The 22,161-nt window shown below is 37.9% G+C and overlaps 1 protein-coding gene and 1 long non-coding RNA gene across 5 annotated transcripts in view; one reads left to right on the top strand and one right to left on the bottom strand.

Moving 5' to 3' along the window:
* Window positions 1-22,161, bottom strand: part of GRM5 (glutamate metabotropic receptor 5) — a 555,198-nt gene that overhangs the window by 116,874 nt on the left and 416,163 nt on the right. The gene's annotated exons all lie outside the window — the stretch shown is intronic.
* Window positions 1-22,161, top strand: part of LOC114886584 — a 259,298-nt gene that overhangs the window by 112,674 nt on the left and 124,463 nt on the right. For all 3 annotated transcript variants that reach the window (XR_003791365.1, XR_003791364.1, XR_003791363.1), the window contains exon 3: window positions 3,235-3,333. This is a non-coding gene — a long non-coding RNA (uncharacterized LOC114886584). The remainder of the gene's footprint in view (window positions 1-3,234; window positions 3,334-22,161) is intronic.

Below are 22,161 nucleotides of genomic sequence, written 5' to 3'. Positions count from 1 at the left end.
AAGAAGAGATACCAGAGAGCTTGCTCTCCTTCTCTCTGCCATGTGAGGAGGTGGCTGTCTGCAAGCCAGGAAGAGGTCCTCACCACAACCCAACCATACTGGCACCCTGATCTTGGTTGGGCTTAAATATCCCAGTCTATTCTATTTTGTTATGGTAGCCTGAACTGACTAAGACACTGTTAAGTGCTTCCTAGGTACTAGTCGATGTTCTTCTCATAAGGCCTCTATCAAGTAGGCATTTAATATCACCCCAAACTTACATCTGAAGAAAGTGAGGAAGGAGAGTTTCAGCAACTTGTGTAGCAAAGCTATTAAGTGGCAGAGCCAGGATATAAATCTAGCCTGTCAAATGCCAAAGCTTGCCCCCCTACTGTGATGTCTTAACTTTCCATTTATGTAAATTCACCACTCAAGAAACATTTTAAGCACATTTGTCATATTCATCAATATATAAATTTACCTCATATTTCTTTGTGAAACTTTTTTAGGTCTCTCATGGTCCCTGCTCTTCCTGTAGTTACTGTCTGAAACATAGATATTAAGGACAGTTGTCATTGGCTTCTAGCTTTGAGTTCTTCGTGCTTTCATCCAGGCTTCTAGTCTTCTACTGACTTAGTAATTTTGCTCCAGGGGTTCTTCATTAGCACTGCACGTCACTAAGGTACCAGTTCCACTTCTCTTATTTGTCTTTACGTATTTCTACCTGTGTAACTTCAAACTTGAAATATTTTGCGTGAAACTCATCTTCTTTACCCACTCTGTCCCCCTTTTCTATTTTCCCTGTTAACAAAATTTCTCAATAACCTATAATTGAAATCTTGAAGTCACCCTTGACTCCTCTCCCTGCCTTAACCCTGCAGAGGATCACCAAGGTTATGCCACTTTTCTGTCATCCGACAGTAGATGCTGTTACACCCTCAAATTCCCAGTAGCTTAATGCAATAAAAGTTTATTTCTTGCTCACATCCAGTACTAACCTCTATTTCATCCAATAAACTCCAAATGATACTGTCAGATTAACCTTTCTAAATGTGATTTTTGATTACATAATTTTCTGCCTCAAAATTTTTCGTAAATTACTTAATATGTAGAAGAAAATTCCCCATGTCATTGCCTAGCATATGCGATCCTTGAGAAATCTTTCCCCACTTTCATTTCCAGGCTTATCTGTTGTGACATTATGACACTTCCACTCTGGTTGAACAAGTATACCCTCCATCACCTGAACAGGCCTTGTATTTTCTTAACTCCATTCTGCAATTTTTCTAGTCTTCTAAGCTTGGAATACACTGCCTCAAACTCTCCCTCTCACAGCCCAACCAAACTTCAGGACTCAACTCAAATGCTAACCATATCATTAAGCCCTAATGTCCCCAGACACAAGCATTCTCTACCTTCTATAATGCCTAGAGCTCTTAAGACCCATTTCATCATCTTCTACTTAGCATATATAACCTTATTTTAAAGGTATCCCCAGATAAATTATAATATACCTGAAGGAAGAGATCAACCACTAGCTAATCTTTGCATCCTCTCTTACAACCCTTGAACTAGCTCATGATCTTGCTTAATGGATGTTCAAAAAAATGATAATTTAATAAAGAAGCTATAATAGGAGTTTAATAAATGCCCTGAATTTGTATCAATACTTTATTTCTTGAAAAGAAATCATGTGCCACTTAGGTCATATTTAATAACTGCTCTGAGAGTCATGAAGCCTTGAATTAATTAGTAAATATTTTGGAAGCAACAGCTTAGTGGGAGTCACCATGGAAACAGATGCATCCTCTAATGACTCATTATTGTCCCTAAACAAGCAGAAGCCCTCTTCATCATGGACTCTTCTACTCCAGCACTGCTTTCTCATTTGCTCAGGCTATTCTTTTGGCTTGACCCCCTCCTCTCCACTTACCCATATCACATCCAAGCTGTCCCTTCCAATTGTCCTTGGATACCCTGATCTGTACTGATTTCTCCTATCCGTAGACTACCATGACTCTTACTAATTGAGTCACACTTTCCCCCCAATGCTTTAAACCTAAGAGGCCTTGTGGCAGAGTGAGCAGAGTGTGGACTCTGGAGTCAGACTGAATTCAGTACTTGTGGTGCAACCTGTCTTGGAAAAACTAGTGAACCTCCCCAAGCTTTAGTTTCCTACTCAACAAAATACGCTACTACTACCCAAAGAATTATATGAAGAATAAATGATAGAACTGTACTTGAATCGCCCTGCAATTCAAGGGCCTGGCATAGAGAAGAACTCAGTAAATGGAGGTTCCCTTTCCTTGACTTTCACTAATTAAAAATACCCACTGCTTCCACTGCTACTGTGTGGATCCAAGGCATCATCTGTCATCTTATTACTGCGATGGCCTTCTTCTTTTTTTCTTTTTTAATTTATTTATTTTTGGCTGCATTGGGTCTTCATTGCTGCGTGCGGGCTTTCTCTAGTTGCGGCGAGTGGGGGCTACTCTTCTTTGCGGTGTGTGGGCTTCTCATCGCGGTGACTTCTCTTGTTGCACAGCACGGGCTCTAGGTGCACGGGCTTCAGTAGTTGTGGCACATGGGCTCAGTAGTTGTGGCTTGCGGGCTCTAGAGTGCAGGCTCAGTAGTTGTGGTGCATGGGCTTAGTTGCTCTGTGGCATGTGGGATCTTCCCAGACCAGGGATCGAACCCGTGTCCCCTGCATTGGCAGGCGGATTCTTAACGACTGTGCCACCAGGGAAGTCCCACGATAGCTTTCTAATTGTCTCCTTGATTGCTTTTTTGCCCATGCCTACCATTTATTCACGATAGCCAAAGTGATCTTAAAAGAAAGCCAGTACAAGTCCTTCCTTTGCCCAAATCCTCTAATGGTTTCATGTTTCACTATAGTAAAAGCCATGGTCAATGCAATGCCAATAAGACTCTGCAAGATCTCACCCTCTGTTACCTCTGCCATCATCTACTACTTTTCCCGAACTTACTTTGCTCCAGCCATACTGGCCTTCCAACTACTTTCTCAAATATGGCAGCTCATGACCCTCTCTGGACTTTGTACCTGTGGTTTCCTACTCCCGGAATCATCTTCCCTTGTGTCTACCTGTTGCCCATATGTTACTCCCTCATCTCCTCCTGAGATTTATACAAGTCACTTTCTCAGTAAGATTGTCCCTGACTACCCTATTTATTTATTTTTAAAATATTTATTTATTTATTTTCTTTTTCTTTTTTTTTTTTTTTTACCTGCGTCAGGTCTTAGTTGCGGCACGTGGGGCCTTCATTGAGGCGTTCTGGATCTTTCACTGCAGCATGGTCTCTTCGTTGTGGCACGTGGGCTTCTCTCTAGTTGTGGTAAGTGTGTTTCCTCTCTCTAGTCGTGGTGCGCAGGCTCCAGGGTGCGTGGGCTCTGTAATTTACGGCACGCGGGCTCTCTCGTTGAGGCGCGCGAGCTCAGTAGTTGTGGTGCGCGGGCTTAGTTGCCCCGTGGCATGTGGGATCTTAGTCCCCTGACCAGGGATCGAACCTGCCTTGCCCACATTGGAAAGTAGATTCTTTACCACTGGACCACCAGGGAAGTCCCTGACTACCCTATTTAAATTGTGCTCTCTCTAATGTTCTAAATCCTGCTTCCCTAATTTATCTTTCTCTTAGCAATTATCATCATCTAATATAGTGTAACTTACTTATTTTGTTTTACTCTATCTTCCTCTAACAGGAATGTAAGCTCCATTAAGGCAGGTATTTTTGTCTGTTTTGTTTACAGCTATAGCTCCAGCACCTAAAAAAAATAATGAGGGGCACATAATAGGCATTTAGTAAGTATTTGCTGAAGAGATAAATAAGTTATCTAGTTTTAATAGTACATCCTTTATTCTTTTATATTGATACCTTGAAGTCAAGTACCAGATCATATGCTTCCTCTGGTTTCCACCCCAGCATGTTGTAAGGGTGCAATGATAACTTGCTAATACACATCATCTTTTAATAGTCAAGCTCTTCACATCATTTTCTCAGTGACCATGTCTTTGACAGAAGCTCTCTTGTCACCTCAATGCCCGTCACAGCTTTAGGGGACAGTAGCTTCTTTATTTAGTAGCCATATGGCCTGGGTGGCAGTTGCCTACAATTTTTAAAGGTTGTGACATTGGCAATTACTGAAATGTCAAAACTCCAGGCCAACCATGTGGGTTGTGGCGACAACCATCCCACACAGTTGCTGTGGTGATGTGGGTAAACTCTATATAGCATCTGACACTGAGCCATAAGATTAGAGTTAAGATTAGCTCTATATAGTGCCTCAGGGAATGGCATTGGTTATAAGGCAGGTATACTAGACTAAAACACCTATATTAATATGAAGACTAGGGCCACCAAGAGGCAGAGGAAACATTTGTGGTTTTCTTTTTATGTTGTATGCTAATAATATGCTGTTAATCATCACTTCTAGCCATGAGATTATTGGAAAATATATTTACTAATACCACATGGTGCAGTTCTTTTTCACAGTAATGTAAATGCCAGTATTTTCTAAAGCACACTCTATTGTGATAACTTTATAAGCATAAGGTACAATAGAACATTTCTAGAGATCCTTTTATAGAATCTTTACATATACCATCTTGTTGTATCTTCATAATGAATCTAAAGTATAAGTATTATCTAAATTGTATAAATAAAGAAGGCAAGGCTAAGTAACTAGCCCAAGGTTACAGAGTGAGTGAGTGGTGGAACTGAATTTAGCACAGGTCCTCACTCCGAAGCTCTTCTGTCACTCAGTACCGCTTCCTGAGTCAGCTCCAGGAGAGAATGCTGCACTGGGCATCTCAAAAGGGATGAGCTTAGGGATTAAAAGCAAGAGGAAAAATTCCTTCTATAAAATAAATTTCTATTTCACTATGGGCATCAAAATTACAAAAGATATAAGAGAGGAAGAATTCAGTTATTTGCTGGAATTCTCTGAAGCCTGAGACTAAATCTGTAAAAAAATATATATATAATACATATTTTATACATATTCTAATATTATATATTATTATATAATTTGTATAAAATATAATATACTATTATATAATTTATATACTATATATATACTTAAATACCTCTTAAAAGCTTTATTAAAATAAAATTGACATATGGTGAACTGCACATATTGAAAGTGAGCAACTTGGTAAGTTTTCATTTATGTGTCCTTTTGTGAAATCATTACGGCAAACAAGATAATGAATGTATCCATCACCTCCAAGATTTTCCTCATGGACTTCTTAATGCCTCCCATCCCCAGGCAACCACTGATCTGTGTTCTGTCACCATAGATTACTTTGTATTTTTATAAAGTTTCATAGAAATTGACTCATCCAGTGTTTATCTTCCTTTTCCTGGTTTCTTTCATTCAGCATAATTATTTTGAGATTTGCTACATTGCTAGGTGTATCCATGGTTTACTGCTTTCTGTTGATTTGAGTAATATTCCATTGGGCTAATGGCCATCCAGATTTTCCAGTGCCATCATTTCTCTGAATTGCTTGTATACCTTTGTCAAACAAGTTTTCCGTATACACGTGGGTCTTTTTCTGAATTCCCTATTCTGTTCTGTTGATCTATTTTTCTGTCTTTATGCTGTTACCACACCGTTTGGATTACTCTATTTTTAGACTGAGTCTTGAAGTCAGGTAGTGTTAATCCACCAACTTTCTTCTTTTTTTTTGAGAGTTGTTTTCAGTATTCTAGTTCCTTTGCATTTCCATAAAATGTATTTAATTGGTTTGTCAGTTTCTGTTTAAAAAAGACTACTAAGAGTTTAATTGGAATTCTTCAAATCCATAGATAAATTTGGGAGAATTGACATCTTAACGTTATTGAGTTTCCTGATATGTACACACAGTGTATCTCTTTTTTTAAAAATTTATTTAAATCATCGTAAGTTTTCTGAGTGACGCTTTGTAGTTTTCAGCATAAACACTTGCATGTCTATTGCCAAATATACCCCTCAGTATTTCACATTTTTAATATTATTTTAAATAGTACTAACTTAAAAAAATTTTTTTATACAGCAGGTTCTTATTAGTTATCTATTTTATACATATTAGTGTATACCTGTCAATCCCAGTCTCCCAATTCATCACACCACCACCAACCCTGCCACCGCTTTCCCCCATTGGTGTCCATAAGTTTGTTCTCTACATCTGTGTCTCAATTTCTGCCCTGAAATTGGTTCATCTGTACCATTTTTCTAGGTTCCACATATATGTGTTAATATACGATATTTGGTTTTCTCTTTCAGACTTACTTCACTCTGTATGACGGTCTCTAGATTCATCCACATCTCTACAAATGACCCAATTTCGTTCCTTTTTATGGCTGAGTAATATTCCATTGTATATATGTACCACGTCTTCTTTATCCATTCATCTGTCAATGGGCATTTAGGTTGCTTCCATGACCTGGCTATTGTAAATAGTGTTGCAGTGAACGTTGGGGTGCATGTGTCTTTTTGAATTATGATTTTCTCTGGGTATATGCCCTGTAGTGGGATTGCTGCGTCATATGGTAATTCTATTTTTAGTTTTTTAAGGAACCTCCATAGTGTTCTCCATAGTGGCTGTATCAATTTACATTCCCACCAACAGTGCAAGAGGGTTCCCTTTTCTCCACACCCTCTCCAGCATTTGTTGTTTGTAGATTTCCTGATGATGCCCATTCTAACTGGTGTGAGGTGATACCTCATTGTAGTTTTGATTTGCATTTCTATAATTATTAGTGATGTTGAGCAGCTTTTCATGTGCTACTTGGCCATCTGTATGTCTTCTTTGGAGAAATGTCTATTTAGATCTTCTTCCCATTTTTAGATTGGGTTGTTTGTTTCTTTAATATTCAGCTGCATGAGCTGTTTATATATTTTGGACATTAATCCTTTGTCCATTGATCCGTTTGCAAATATTTTCTCCCATTCTAAGGGTTGTCTTTTCGTCTTGTTTATGGTTTCCTTAGCTGTGCAAAAGCTTTGAAGTTTCATTAGGTCCCATTTGTTTATTTTTTTTTTTATTTCCATGACTCTAGGAGGTGGATCAAAAAAGATCTTGCTGTGATTTATGTCAAAGAGTGTTCTTCCTATGTTTTCCTCTAAGAGTGTCCAGTCTTACATTTAGGTCTCTAATCCATTTTGAGTTTATTTTCGTGTATGGTGTTGGGAAGTGTTCTAGTTTCATTCTTTTACATGTACCTGTCCACTTTTCCCAGCACCACTTATTGAAGAGACTGTCTTTTCTCCATTGTGTATCCTTGCCTCCTCTGTCATAGATTAGTTGACCATAGGTGCGTGGGTTTATCTCTGGGCTTTCTATCTTGTTCCATTGATCTGTTTCTGTTTTTGTGCCAGTACCATATTGTCTTGATTACTGTACCTTTGTAGTAGAGTCTGAAGTCAGGGAGTCTGATTCCTCCAGCTCCATTATTTTCCTTCAAGACTGCTTTGGCTATTCGGGGTTCTTGTGTCTCCATACAAATTTTAAGATATTTTTATTCTAGTTCTGTAAAAACTGCCATTGGTAATTTGATAAGGATTGCATTGAATCTGTAGATTGCTTTGGGTAATATAGTCATTTTTACAATATTGATTCTTCCAATCCAAGAACATGGTATATCTCTCCATCTGTTTGTATCATCTTTAATTTCTTTCATCAGTGTCTTATAGCTTTCTGCATACAGGTCTTTTGTCTCCCTAGGTAGGTTTATTCCTGGGTATTTTATGCTTTTTGTTGCAATGGCAAATGGGAGTGTTTCCTTAATATCTCTCTCAGATTTTTCATCATTAGTGTATAGGAATGCAAGAGATTTCTGTGAATTAATTTTGTATCCTGAAACTTTACCAAACTCATTGATTAGCTCTAGTAGTTTTCTGTTGGCATATTTAGGATTCTGTATGTATAGTATCATGTCATCTGCAAACAGTGACAGTTTGACTTCTTCTTTTCCAATTTGTATTCCTTTTATTTCTTTTTCTTCTCTGATTGCTGTGGCTAGGACTTCCAAAACTATGTTGAATAATAGTGGTGAGGGTGGACATCCTTGTCTCATTCCTGATCTTAGAGGAAATGCTTTCAGTTTTTCACCACTGAGAATGATGTTTGCTGTGGGTTTGCCATATATGGCCTTTATTATGTTGAGGTAGGTTCTCTCTATACCCACTTTCTGGAGAGTATTGATCATAAATGGCTGTTGAATTTTGTCAAAAACTTTTTCTGCATCTATTGAGATGATCATATGGTTTTTATCCTTCAATGTGTTAACATGGTTTATCACATTGATTGATTTACATATATTGAAGAATCCTTGCATCCCTCAGATAAATCCCACTTGATCGTGGTGTATGATCCTTTTAATGTGGTGTTGGATTCTGTTTGCTAGTATTTTGTTTAGGATTTTTACGTCTATATTCATCAGTGATATTGGTCTGTAACTTTCTTCTTTTGTGGTATCTTTGTCTGGTTTTGGTATCAGGTTGATGGTGTCCTCACAGAATGAGTTTGGGAGTGTTCCTTCCTCTGCAAGTGTTTGGAAGAGTTTGAGTAGGATGGGTGTTAGCTCTTCTCTAAATGTTTGATAGAATTCACCTGTGAAGCCATCTGGTCCTGGACTTTTGTTTGTTGGAATATTTTAAATCACAGTTTCAATTTCATTACTTGTGATTGGTCTGTTCATATTTTCTGTTTTTTCTTGTTTCAGTCTTGGAATGTTATACCTTTCTAAGAATTTGTCCATTTCTTCCGGGTTGTCCATTTTATTGGCATAGATTTGCAGTCTCTTAGGATGCTTTGTATTACTGTGGTGTTTGTTGTAACTTCTCCTTTTTCATTTCTAATTTTATTGGTTTGAGTCCTCTCCCTCTTTTTCTTGATGAGTTTGGCTAATGGTTTATCAATATTGTTTATCTTCTTAAAGAGCCAGCTTTTAGTTTTATTGATCTTTGCTATTGTTTTCTTTGTTTCTATTTCATTTATTTCCGCTCTGATCTTTATGATTTCTTTCCTTCTGCTAACTCTGGGTTTTGTTTGTTCTTCTTTCTCTAGTTCCTTGAGGTGTAGGGTTAGATTGTTTATTTGAGATTTTTCTTGTTTCTTGAGGTAGGCTTGTATAGCTATACACTTCCCTCTTAGAACTGCTTTTGCTGCATCCCATAGGTTTTGGATCGTTGTGTTTTCATTATCATTTGTCTCTAGGTATTTTTTGATTTCCTCTTTGATTTCTTCAGTGATCTCTTCGTTATTTACTAATGTATTGTTTAGCCTCCATGTGTTTGTGTTTTTTACATTTTTTTCCCTGTAATTGATTTCTAATCTCATAGTGTTGTGGTCAGAAAAGATGCTTGATATTATTTCAATTTTCTTAAATTTACTGAGGCTTCATTTGTGACCCAAGATGTGATCTATCCTGGAGAACGTTCCATGTGCACTCGAGAAGAAAGTGTAATCTGCTGTTTCTGGATGGAATGTCCTATAAATATCAATTAAATCTATCTGGTCTACTGTGTCATTTAAAGCTTCTGTTTCATTATTAATTTTCTGTTTGGATGATCTGTCCATTGGTGTAACTGAGGTGTTAAAGTCCCCCACTATTTTTGTGTTACTGTCGATTTCCTCTTTTATAGATGTTAGCAGTTGCCTTATGTATTGAGGTGCTCCTATGTTGGGTGCATATATATTCATAATTGTTATATCTTCTTCTTGGATTGATCCCTTGAACATTATGTAGTGTCCTTCCTGGTCTCTTGTAACATTCTTTATTTTAAAGTCTATTTTATCTGAGTATTGCTACTCCAGCTTTCTTTTGATTTCCATTTGCATGGAATATCTTTTTCCATGCTCTCACTTTCAGTCTGTATGTGTCTCTAGGTCTGAAGTGGGTCTCTTGTAGACAGCATATATATGGGTCTTCTTTTTGTATCCATTCAGTGAGCCTGTGTCTTTTGGTTGGAGCATTTAATACATTCACGTTTAAGGTAATTATTGATATATATGTTCCTGTTACCATTTTCTTAATTGTTATGGGCTTGTTTTTGTAGGTCCTTTTCTTTTGTGTTTCCCACTTAGAGAAGTTCCTTTAGCATTTGTTGTAGAGCTGGTTTGGTGGTGCTGAATTCACTTAGCTTTTGCTTGTCTGTAAAGCTTTTGATTTCTCCATCGAGTCTGAATGAGATCCTTGCCGGGTAGAGTAGTCCTCCTTGTAGTTTCTTCTCTTTCATCACTTTAAATATGTCATGGCACTCCCTTCTGGCTTGTAGAGTTTCTGCTGAGAAATCAGCTGTTAACCTTATGGGAGTTCCCTTGTATGTTTTTTGTCGTTTTTCCTTTGCTGCTTTCAATAATTTTTCTTTGTCTTTAATTTTTGCCAATTTGATTTACTACGTGTCTCAGCACGTTTCTCCTTGGGTTTATCCTGTATGCGATTCTCTGTGCTTCCTGGACTTGGGTGGCTATTTTCTTTCCCATGTTAGGGAAGTTTTCGACTATAATCTCTTCAAATATTTTCTCTGGTCCTTTCTCTCTCTCTTCTTCTGGGACCCCTATAATGCGAATGTTGTTGCGTTTAATGTTGTCCCAGAGGTCTCTTAGGCTGTCTTCATTTCTTTTCATTCTTTTTTCTTTAGTCTGTTCCGCAGCAGTGAATTCCACCATTCTGTCTTCCAGGTCACATATCCATTCTTCTGCCTCAGTTATTCTGCTATTGATTCCATCTAGTGTAGTTTTCATTTCAGTTATTGTATTGTTCATCTCTGTTTGTTTGTTCTTTAATTCTTCTAGGTCTTTGTTAAACATTTCTTGCATCTTCTCGATCTCTGCCTCCAGTCTTTTCTGAGGTCCTGGATCATCTTCACTATCATTATTCTGAATTCTTTTTATGGAAGGTTGCCTATCTCCACTTCATTTAGTTGTTTTTCTGGGGTTTTATCTTGTTCCTTCATCTGGTACATAGCCCTCTGCCTTTTCATATTGCCTATCTTTCTGTGAATGTGGTTTTTGTTCCACAGGCTGCAGGATTGTAGTTCTTCTTGCTTCTGCTGTCTGCCCTCTGGTGGATGAGGCTATCTGAGAGGCTTGTGCAAGTTTCCTGATTGGAAGGACTGGTTGTGGGTAGAGCTGGCTGTTGCTCTGGTGGGCAGATCTCAGTAAAACTTTAATCCACTTGTCTGCTGATGTGTGGGCCTGGGTTCCCTCCCTGTTGGTTGTTTGGCCTGAGGCAACCCAACACTGGAGCCTTCCCAGGCTCTTTTTTGGGGCTAATGGCAGACTCTGAGAGGGCTCACGCCAAGGAGTACTTCCCAGAACTGCTGTTGCCAGTGTCCTTGTCCTCACAGTGAGACACAGCCACCCCCGCCTCTCAGGAGACCCTCCAACACTAGCATGTAGGTCTGGTTCAATATTCTGTGGGGTCACTGCTCCTTCTCCTGGGTTCCGATGCACACACTACTTTGTGTGTGCCCTCCAAGAGTGGAGTCTCTATTTCCCTCAGTCCTGTCGAAGTCCTGCAGTCAAATCCTGCTAGCCTTCAAAGTCTGATTCTCTAGTAATTTCTCCTCCCATTGCTGGACCCCCATGTTGGGAAGCCTGACATGGGGCTCAGAACCTTCACTGCAGTGGGTGGACTTCTGTGGTATTAGTGTTCTCCAGTTTGTGAGTCACCCATCCAGCACTTATGGGATTTGATTTTATTGTGATTGCGCCCCTCCTACCATCTCATTGTGGCTTCTCCTTTGTCTTTGGATGTGGGGTATCTTTTCTGGTGAGTTCCAGTGTCTACCTGTTAATGATTGTTCAGCAGTTAGTTGTGATTCTGGTCCTCTCGCAAGAGGGAGTGAGAGCACGTCCGTCTACTTCACCATCTTGAACCAATCTCCCTAAGTAGTACTAATTTTTAATTTCACTTTCTGTTTACTGTTACTGTATAGAACTTCTGTGTATTAATCTTGCATAATGCAAACTTAATAAACTCACTAGAACTTTTTGCAGACACCATTGGATTTTCTAGGCAAGAAATCATGCAATTTGTTAATAAAGACAGTTTTATTTTTCAAATCTGGCTGCCTTTAATTTCTTTAATTGATGTATATTTCACTGACTGTCATCTCTGGTGGTAAGAGCTAATCTCTTTGCCTAATCATAGGGGAAAAACTTATTAGCTTGAGGAAGTTTCTATCTAGTCCTGGTTTGCTGAGAATTTTATCAGGAATCAATATTAGGTTTTCATACATTTTACAATTTTTTAGGTTTTTAATAAAATAAATTACATTTATCAATAATTGCATATTTAATCAACCTTACATTTGGGGATACATCCTACTTGGTCATGATATAATATACTTTTTACATTTGTTGGATATAATTTGCTAAAGTTTTGTTTGGAATATTTATACCAATATTTATGAAGTATATTGGTTTGTAGTTTTTTTTTCTTGTGATCGTCTTGGTCTGATTTGGGTATCAAGGTAACACTGACCTCATTAATTGAATTGGGAAGTATTCTTGCCTCTTTAATTTTCTGGTAGAGTTTATGTAGAATTTGTAGCAGTTCCTCCTTAAATATTTGGTGGCAATTCACCAGTGAAACAGTATAGCCTAGATGGTTTTTTTGTGTGTGGTAAAGTTTTTAACTACAAATTTAATTTCTTTACTGTATATAAGACTATTCTGGCTGTCTTCCGTGAACTCTCATACATAGTTTGTGAATTTCAAGGGATTTCTCTGTTTTATCTAAGTTGACGTTTATTGGGTAAAGGTGTTTTAAAAAATATTTCCTTATTTTCCTTTTCGTATCTGTAGACTCTGTAGTGATGTTACCTCTCTCATCTCTGACGCTGGTAATTTGTGTTTTCTCTCTTTTCCTGATCAGTCTATTTTTTCAATTTTATTGATCTTTTCAAAGAACCAAGCTTTAGTTCCATTGATTTGCTCTATTGTATTTCTGTTTTAGATTCCGTTGATTTTTCACTCTGATCTATTACTTTCATTCTTCTACTCACTCTTAGTTTAATTTGTTCTTCTTTTCCAAATTTCTTAAGGTGGATCTGTGGTCATTGAGTTGAAATATTCTTCTTTTCTAATATATCTAGTTAATGCTATACAGTTTCCCCTAAGTATTGTTTTAGCCCAAAGAATTGTAAATTTTTCCAGTCTAACTGCTGGGGACAGACACTGTTCATTGTCCCATGTGGGTGCCAGGAGCACTGTTCTCTCTAATCCTTTGGGGTGGTTCTTTCCCGGGTCTCAAGTATTATCCTCCCATGCATGTAGTGATCAACACTCAGTTGAATACTCAAGAAGGAGCCTCTGCAGATCCACAGAGTTCTCTTTTCATGCCGCTCTCTCCTCTTTGTTCCTGTGCTCTGCAAACTCTAGCTTCCTTGGTCTCTGTGAACTCACAGTTCCATCTTCTCAGCTCAGAGGGCTCACCTCATTTATTTTCTGTCTCTTAAGAATAACTTTCCTTCACTGCTTGATGTCCAGTGTCTTGAAAACTATTGTTTTATATACTTTGTCTTATTTTGTTGTTGTTATTTCAAGCAGGAGAATAAATCCAGTATCTATTATTTCATCTTTGTTGGAAGCAGACATTTTCTTCCCATACATCATCCTATTTAAGCCTCTCTAGAGTCCTGTGAGTTAGGTGTTGTTTTTAATAATCATCCCCGTCTCACACAGGAGAAGACTGAGACTCACGGAGACCTAGTATCAGCTACAGGCTAAGTTTTTTTATATAGATCTTCTGGGTCTAAATCCAGTGCCTCAAGTGACTGATTCAGCAAGCTTCTCAGGTCTCTCTTTGGTTTCTTTTAAATATTTTTAATACATCTTGGGTTTCAGTTCCAGTGTATTAAGAGTTTGGAAGCCTTTGCAGTTTCTTATTCAAGGGGCTTTCTTCTGGGGATTTCTCTGAGTACATTTTTTTGTTGTTGTTTTTGGCTGCATTGGATCTTCGTTGTTGCGCACGGGACTTTTTTCTCTAGTTGCGGAAACCGGAGGCTACTCTTCTTTGCGGTGTGCAGACTTCTCATTGTGGTGGCTTATCTTGTTGTGGAGCATAGGATCTAGGCATGTGGGTTTCAGTAGTTGTGGCACATGGGCTCAGTAGTTGTGGCTCATGGGCTCTAGAGCGCAGGCTCAGTAGTTGTGGCACACGGGCTTAGTTGCTCCACGGCATGTGGGATATTCCCGGACCAGGGCTCGAACCCGTGTCCCCTGCATTGGCAGGTGGATTCTTAACTACTGTGCCACCAGGGAAGCCCTCTTTGAGTACTTTTTGATGGTGGAGTTTCATCATGGAATATTACATGCACTAACACTTAGTTGGATGGATAATTACCCTCATTTCTTAAATTCTGGAATTGAAACAAGAAATGTTACAGCTTACGTTTCTCAAAGCTTTGATACGTTAGTATCTGAGGCCTTGATCTGGCTCTATGTTCCATTTCCTTAAAGCAGACTCCAAGATAGAGAAATTTTTATTCCCCTGGCAATGAGAAGTATCAAAGTGTAAAAAATCGAAGAATTATATTAAGCCAAAACTGTCATGTCAAATTCTAACTTAATTCTTTGGCCAATAGAAAGACAGGGGCTTCTGTTCAGCAGTTTTCACCATATACACTAATATAATGTGATGAAATTTCTTCTTAAATATATGGTTATTAATATTGTTCTAGTGTAGTCTTTTCCTGAAGTATGTGCTAATCAGCATTACATAAAAAGATGAGTTCATACGTAGTAAAACAAACAAAGAAAAGGAGACGCTAGATTAAAGAAAGATACTTAAATTTTTTTTACACAAAATTTGTCCTTTTTCAACAGGTTGGTGTACATTATGACAAGAAACCTCTAATTTGGGGGTAGCTGTGACACTCAGTTTATTTTGTTTAGCCCTTGTGAAAGTTTTCCTATAATCCGGCTACTCTTACCAGACAATTCTTTCCTCTCAATGCACTGTCTTGGCTTTTCCAGCCATGTTTTCAATACGGAGAGATGCTGAAGTGTTTTGAGTAATGGCTAATCTACTAAAAAGCATTTTAAAAGCAAACAAGATGGCAGGAAAAAAATTCTGGTAAGGAGGTAACCTGTAACTAACCCACCTCAAGTCCCTCATGAGACATTTTTATTAGAGAAAATGTGGACACCTCCATCTGGAAACTTACTGCAACAGAAAGGGAAAAGAAACACTGCCACGCTAATGGAACCAGCCTTTTTTTTTTTTTTTTTTGCGGTACGCGGGTCTCTCACTGTCGTGGCCTCTCCCGTTGCGGAGCACAGGCTCCGGACGCGCAGGCTCAGTGGCCATGGCTCACGGGCCCAGCCGCTCCGCGGCATGTGGCATCTTCCCGGACCGGTGCAGGAACCCGCGTCCCCTGCATCGGCAGGCGGACTCTCAACCACTGCGCCACCAGGGAAGCCCTGAACCAGCCTTTTTAAATAAAGGAAATTGTTTTAATGTCAAAATATTACAGACACTCCATAAATGTTATTTGTACCTTTAGTATCTTTTGTTGTAGAAAACACATAGTAGAAAGAAATTACTATGATTTCAGTAATTTAAAAATTAATTTATAATTTGTTAACTGCAACAGCTTGTGCATAAAAATAAGGTGCATGTGTGTATAAACACACACATGTTCACACAAGGATATGCAAGACAAAGTTTGGTCTACTGACAGTGCTCAACCACCTAAGAATTCTAGACCCAGTCAACAAATCAACAGTGACCCCTGGGACTTGCAGCCCACAGATTGGGAACCACTGTTCTAGGTTCTATAGCCATTGTAACCCTACCTAGGTCTAAGAGAAATAAAGTCACATTTATTTAGCAATATTTATCAAATGCTTGCCATATACAAGGCATTGTGCTAGGAATTTGGAAAGCAGAGATGAGTAAGACATTTTCTCTTCTCTAGAACTTTATATTTGATGGAGAAAAAGGAACATAACATGTTTACATGCTGGTGTAACAATGTGAAATTTCTGTTTGTATGTTGGTGTAATACAGTGGAGAAAATTACATTGCTGTAGCTGCTTTATCCTCTATGGGGATGGCATTGTTTTTTTCTCTGGAGTAAATGGCCTTCTGTGGGGCAAAGTAACTTATTTATTTTGGTGTGTAGAAATATTAAGAAAGGAAGTAAGGATTACAGAGAAAGGAAGGGGTAAGAATCAATCAACATGGTGGCAGAAAGCTGGTGAGAGAGTGGGAGTGTGTGTGGGAGAGTACTGTGGTAGAATGTGGACTGGAAGAAATGTTAGACTGGATATAGTGGCCTGAGGACTTTTATCTGGATGGGGGTTGGTTAAGGTAAACTCTTATTAAATTAAAACATTAACACAGAAAAGGGTAAAAATCATAACCATACATTAATTTTTCGTAAAACAAATACATCCTGGCTCAAGCAACAGAACATTATTAGAGCCCCAGAAATGCCCTCGGGGCCAAAGTACTTTTATGTTGCTCTGAACCCATTTATCTCATCCTCATTTTGTTGATAGTAGTTTGTCACACACATAGATGCCTGTGTGAGTGGTTACTTGGTGGCATAAAGCTAAAGGAAGTGGAAGATCTATGTTCAGTATCTGGATTGCATGTGACAAAAAGAAGACAAAAGGCACAGGAAGTGCAATGTGAGGGAGACAGAGTTTCTTTGAGAATGGGCAGCTGGAGTTATTAGAAACCAGGAGAATGTGAGCTCAGTGGAATTGACAAATAGCTTGAGGTAGGCTTTTCACAGAGCAAGACTGAGCATGTGCACAAGCACAGGGACTTAAGGGGGCATGCCACTTAAAAATGGAGGAACAGAATCAGGTAGTGGCTGGAGCCTAGATTCCATGGGTTTAAGAAATGAAAGATGAGATTTGAAAAATGTAAATGATGAATTTGAAGAGTTTTGACTGGAGCAAAGGAGTTGGGATTCCTTTCTGTAGACACTGGAGAACCAAAGATCTTTAAGAATGTGAGTAACATGATGAGACCTGTTCTTTAGATGGACAGTTTAGGGACTAGTTTTCAGCATAAAATGGAGCAGGAAGAAGCCGGTGTCAAAAAGAAGATTCAATATGGAGATTATTTTAATACCTGAGGTAAGAGATGATGATCTAAACCACAGCAGTAGTATAAAGGTTTGAATTCAGGCAGCCATGTAAAGGAGGGAACAGATGTGGAAGATGTTCAAACACTAGAATTAACAGTATTTGGTCACCGGTTGGCTGTGAGGATGAGAGAAGGGGATACAAGAGGATCCCTTAGTCCCACATCTAGGGAGACAGGGTGGATGAGTGTATCATTTACTTAAACTGGAGATGCAAAAAAGAAGGGACTCAAAGTTTGGGGCTATGGTTGGAGCAAGTTATAATGAGGTTACTTTTAGATATATAAGTTTGAGGTGCCCTCAGGACATGGAGGTGAGAATAATTGTGTTAGTGTCATAAATGACACCTCTAGAAGTTACTGGAGGTGACAGAGAGAAATCATAGAAAAGAGATGGTAAATGAATGTCAGTGGGTGACAGAGTATAACTGTAAAGGAAATGGGTCCTTAAATTGGTTCCAAAATAGAATAGCATACAGTTACTAGAAGATAGTTTTATTTTAATTCTCTGTAGCTTTTATTACTGGGTTATTTAAATGAACAATTAGAATAATTAAATTATATTCTTAATACTTTTATTATTATTCATTAATTTATAATGTAAGTCTAAAATAATTGTGCATTTCAAGTAAAATTTACTGAAATCAGGCTCACTGTTAATAGTAGATAAAATCTGTGTTGTAACAGTACCACATAGTTAAAACACTTAAGGGATATAGTTATATTTTGATTTAAGTTTTTAAATGCTTAAAAATAAAACAAAAATTAACAAAAGTCTCAACATTTTAGACATTATAAATTGCAGGCTTTATCTATACATCAAAATTGGCATTGCACGGTTGTGGCAATTAAGAATAAAGAGTAAAGGAGGAACTTCTGGTGTTAGAATGGAGAAGAAAGCAAATGAAAATTCTTTTACTGTATAACTTTAAAACGTCGAAGAAATGCAAAAACCAAAAAACTTAAAGGCAGTGAAGATGTGTGGAAGCAACAAAGACAAAATCAACTAACAGAGAGGAAACTTGCAAAAGTGGACAGGTATCACCAGTTGCTTTATTGTCTGAGAGTATCTGCAGATTAGGGACCCAGGCTGATGATTCAGCTTGGTCTAGATGAAGGGACATTAGTTTCCTAGGGCTGCCATAACAAAGTACCACAAACTAGGTGGCTGAGAACAACAGAAATTTATTCTTTCCCGGTTCTGGATGCTAAAAGTTCGAAATCAAGTTGTCAGCACGGCCATACTCCGCCTGAGACACTGGGTAGAATCTTCCTTTCCTCTTCTAGCTTCTGGTGGTGGCTGTTAATCGTTGGCATTCCTTGGCTTTCTGCTGCATCACTCAGGCTCCTGCTGTGTCTTCCCATGCCATTTTCCCTGTGTGTCTCTCTTTGTGTCCCTTCTCTTCTTTTTATAAAGACGTCTGTCATATTGGATTATGAACCCATCCAACTTCAGTATGTCCTCATTTTAACTAATTACATCTGCAATGACACTATTTCTAAATGAAGTCACATTCTGAGGTTCTGGGAAAGGATATGAATTGGGACTGGGGGAGGGGGAGATGTAATTCCACCTAGTATATGACACTGCTGGAGAAAAGAGAAACCGGAAAAACGTTTGGATATTGAAATGATCTGGTATGTCAGTTTGTAAACTCCAGGAACCCTAAATGTATGACAGCCATTTGACCTTATGCTTCACTTCCTGATTCTGGAAGCTTCATGAGAGGCTTATGATTTTGAAGAAGACTGAAATCTCCCATTGTTTCATAATATTTGGCAGAAAAGCACCACTTGAGGAATGAAAACTGCTCAAACTTCGATTAGTCAATTAGTTTTTTTCTCATGCCCAATTTAGAAACAGTATGGTGCAAGAGGCTAGAGGGCAAAACTCAAAAATGTAAAAATCTGATTGAGTCAGTAATCCAGGGCAGGGGATACACTAGCCAAGACTCTCAATTAAAATTCCATGCCAACTGTCCTGTAAAGATATTCTTAACCAGATATTGACTGCTTCTACCTTCTGCTGCAACCTACCCCATCTCATTTGCTTTGAATCTCGAAAAGGCAAACCACTGGGGGAAAAAATATAAAATTCAGTCCTTATGGTTACTTTATACTCAATGTCTGGCATAAAAGAAAACATATTTCATATGTATCAAGAAGCATAAAATGTGACCAGTAACTAAGAAAAATAAGTCAATAGAAGTAGGCTGATGGAAGATCTTGGGTGTTAGAATTTGAAAAAAAGGACCTTAAAATAACTATAATCAATATTTTCAAGCAAATGAAGTGTTGAAAAAATGGATGAGAAGGAGAACTTCAACAGAAAATTGGAAACTATAAAAAGAATTAAATGGGCATTCTAGGATTGTAAAATGCCATATCTGAAATTAAGAACTTTTTATTATGGTTAACAGCAGACTGGACATAGGGGAAGACCCAATTAGTGAGATTGAAGAAAGAATAGTAGAAAAAAGTCAAACTGAAGCGCAGAGAGAAAGAGAGATATGAAAGAAGGAAAGAAAGAAAAGAAAGAAAGAAAAAGAGAGAAAGAAAAGAAAAGAAAGAAAGAAAGTGAGCCTAGAGAAAATATCACATGTGAGACATAGTCAAATGATGTAACACAGGTGTAACTGGGTACTGGAAGGAGGAGAGAGAGAAATGTGGCAGAAGGGCTGTATTGGGAAATAACATATGGAAATTTTTCTACACAGATCCAAGTCTTTAATCCATGGTTTTAAGAAGCTCTGGAAACCCTATAAAAGAAATATGCAGTGGAAATCACACCTACTTGCATCATAGTCAACAAAAACTTAAAAAAAAAAGCTATCTTAAAAGCCTAGAGAAAAAAGACATATTGCCAACAGTGGGACAACATCAAGAATTACGGCTGACTTCTCAATGAAATCATGGATTTCAGGAAAACAAATGGAATGTTGTTTTTAAAGGGAACAAGAAACGGAGAAAAATACTAAACAAAAGAAAACCTTCCAGGGACTTCCCTGGTGGTCCAGTGGTTGAGAATCCATCTTGCAATGCAGGGGACGCCGGTTTGATCCCTGGTCAGGGAACTAAGATCCCACATGCCGCAGGGCAACTAAGCCTGCACACCACAGCCATGTGCTCTGGAGCCCGCGTGCTCTGGAGCATGTGTGCCACAACTAGAGAGAAGCCCACACACCGCAACGAATGGCCTGGGTGCCGCAACGAAAGATCCCGCGTGCCACAACTAAGACCCAACACAGCCAAAAAAGAAATAAATAAATTATAAAGTTCATCACAATAAACTCTACAAAACTTAAAAAAAAACCAAAACAAAACAAGAGAAAACCTGCCAATATAGAATGCTATACTCAGTAAATATATACTTCAAAAACAATATATTTCAAAATGTATAGAAATATCAAATCACTATGTTATGTGCCAGGAACTAACATAGTGTTATAGGTCAGTTATGCTTCAAAACAAACAAACTCATAGAAAAAGAGATCATATTTGTGGCTACCAGAGGTGGGAGGAGGGAGGACAGGGGTTAAGATGAACATGGTCAAAAGGTACAAACTTCCAGTTGTAAGATAAATAAGTACTAGGGATGTAATGTACAACATGATAAATATAATTAGCACTGATGTACATTATAAATGAAAGTTGCTGGGAGAGTAAATCCTAAGAGTTCTCATCACAAAGAAAAAAATTTTTTTTCTATTTCTTTAATGTTGTATCTGTGTGACCTGATGGATGTTTGCTAAGCTATTGCGGTAACCATTTCATGATGTATTTTATTCAAATCATTATGTTGTACACCATAAACTTATGCAGTGTTGTATGTCAATTATATCTCAATAAAACTGAAAAAATAAATAAAGGGAAAATAAAAACATTCTGAGAAAAAAAAGCTGATATAATTTGTTGGCAGTAGCCTACATTATAAGAAACACTAAAGGAAATTCTTCAGCTTGAAAGAATCAGAGATGAAAGCAAGGAAGTAGCAGAAGGAATGAAGAACACTAGCATGGGTAAATATAAGACTATTGACCATTCAGAGCAACAATTATAACAAATCAAATCAAAACAAAGTAGTGTATATAATACATATAAAAACAAATTATATGGCAATAGCAGAAAACAGTGAAAGGGGATAAATAGACTTAAATATTTGTAAGATTCTTGAATATAAACAAGAGCCAACTTAAAGTAGTTTGTATTAACTCTTCCAAAATATAGCAGAGGGGGGGAGCACTCCCAAACTCATTCTAGGAGGCCACCATCACCTTGATAAAACCAGACAAGGATGTCACAAAGAAAGAAAACTACAGGCCAATATCACTGATGAACATAGATGCAGAAATCCTCAACAAAATACTAGCAAACAGAATCCAACAGCACATTAAAAAGATCATACACCATGATCAAGTGGGGTTTATTCCAGGAATGCAAGGATTCTTCACTATACGCAAGACAATCAGTGTGATACACCATATTAACAAATTGAAGGAGAAAAACCATAAGATCATCTCAATAGATGCAGAGAAAGCTTTCGACAAAATTCAAAACCCATTTATGATAAAAACCCTGCAGAAAGTAGGCATAGAGGGAACTTTCCTCAACATAATAAAGGCCATATATGACAAACCCACAGCCAACATCATCCTCAATGATGAAAAACTGAAAGCATTTCCACTAAGATCAGGAACAAGACAAGGTTGCCTACTCTCACCACTCTTACTCAACATAGTTTTGGAAGTTTTAGCCTCAGCAATCAGAGAAGAAGAGGAAATAAAAGGAATCCAAATTGGAAAAGAAGAAGTAAAGCTGTCACTGTTTGCAGATGACATGATACTATACATAGAGAATCCTAAAGTTGCTACCAGAAAACTACTAGAACTAATCAATGAATTTGGTAAAGTAGCAGGATACAAAATTAATGCACAGAAATCTCTGGCATTCCTACACACTAATGATGAAAAATCTGAAATTGAAATCAAGAAAACACTCCCATTTACCATTGCAACAAAAAGAATAAAATATCTAGGAATAAACCTACCTAAGGAGACAAAAGACCTGTAT

This window comes from Monodon monoceros, unplaced genomic scaffold (genome assembly GCF_005190385.1).
Source record: "Monodon monoceros isolate NGI ecotype Baffin Bay Population unplaced genomic scaffold, NGI_Narwhal_1 Super_Scaffold_7, whole genome shotgun sequence".
NCBI classification, from domain to species: Eukaryota; Metazoa; Chordata; class Mammalia; order Artiodactyla; family Monodontidae; genus Monodon; species Monodon monoceros.
This window is presented reverse-complemented; position numbering and strand designations above follow the sequence as displayed.